Below are 1,307 nucleotides of genomic sequence, written 5' to 3'. Positions count from 1 at the left end.
ATTACTTAAAAAGAATGTTTCTGAATAAACGCATCATATTTAAAAATATGTTAAAATTACATCACATTTTTTAGTTTTTTGTCAACATACATAAAGTATTACATTGGAAATCATCATCAAAAAAAAGATTATAAACAAAAACTTTTATTCCATAACTTATAAGAAAAACATAACATTTTTGTTAACTTAACATTTTCACTAAAATAATGAACACGTTAATGTCAATTATTAAGTACGTAATTAACTTTTATTCAAGGAATCTACTTTGCTTATATTTTCGAATCTAAATAATCGAATTGGTGGTTTTAAAGTGCAAAGTATCTCGTTTTCTGCAATGGTTTGAACGTCCATCTTTTGAGGCCACATGAAAGATTTTTTTGATCTTCGCATAAAGGATATAACTAGGTTAATGTCTTCAAGTCTTAAAATCTGCCCTGGAAACCATTCAGCATCAAAAACAACAGCCACCCAATCGCCTTCACTTTTTATGCTTTCTTCGGCAACATCTGGTATAATATCCTCTGGGGTATCTTCTGTGACATCTGCTAAGATGTCTTTACCAGTTTTCTTATCTAAAATTATTTAGTTAAGTAAATTTAATATAAACAATACATACGCAAAAATTAATAAAAAAGGATACTGTTAGGTATTATGCCATAAATTGGGTATAGATTTGGAAGTAAATCGTTATGAGAACAGAGCTCCTTGCATTGACTACATGAAAGTTCCCTTAAGTGTACTATTTATTTATTGACTGCATTCCATGTAAGCTGGTGAAGTTGCATCGTGTTTGGTATTTGTTTTAGAATTTTATCTTTAAGTATTGCGTCTACTAATAAAATATCTTCTTCATTTATTTGAAAAATTTTAGTTGTTTTCAAATTGTTTTTGTCTATATCAATAAATTGAGCAATGCTTGCCACATCTTTTCCCTTTGCTACTTCGCGATCAGCGGTTCCCTTAACCATGCCACCAACTCCATCAGAGACGCTTTTTCCGTGCCCCGACTCAAAAAAATTCCAACTTGAGTGTGTAAGCCCTAGCTGTATGGAGTAATGAACAAATAAATAGAAATTTGTTTTGTTCCGGTACTGAGTAGTAGGTCTATCACTCATGAATAACATTAACCTGCGGATGTTTTCTTTGAATTTCATACAAAATTGGCAAAATATTTCCCCAAATCGCATTAGGGCCATGTCTAAGATAAGTAGAGGCCGTACAGAAAGTCTGACATTTTGTTTCATTATTATTTTTGTTATAATACGCCCCAGTGTGTAAACTTATTTGAACTTTGGACGCCCCAAAAT

The 1,307-nt window shown here is 31.4% G+C and overlaps 1 long non-coding RNA gene across 1 annotated transcript; it reads right to left on the bottom strand.

The window, feature by feature from the left end:
• Positions 1-391: 391 nt before the first annotated feature.
• On the bottom strand, positions 392-1,077 carry LOC126736839 (uncharacterized). Its single transcript, XR_007660800.1, has 2 exons — positions 641-1,077; positions 392-572 (listed from the first exon to the last, which is right to left on the bottom strand). It is a non-coding gene; the product is annotated as an uncharacterized LOC126736839 (long non-coding RNA).
• Between the last annotated feature and the right edge of the window lie 230 nt (positions 1,078-1,307).

Source organism: Anthonomus grandis, chromosome 5, assembly GCF_022605725.1.
Source record: "Anthonomus grandis grandis chromosome 5, icAntGran1.3, whole genome shotgun sequence".
Lineage (NCBI taxonomy): Eukaryota > Metazoa > Arthropoda > Insecta > Coleoptera > Curculionidae > Anthonomus > Anthonomus grandis.
This window is presented reverse-complemented; position numbering and strand designations above follow the sequence as displayed.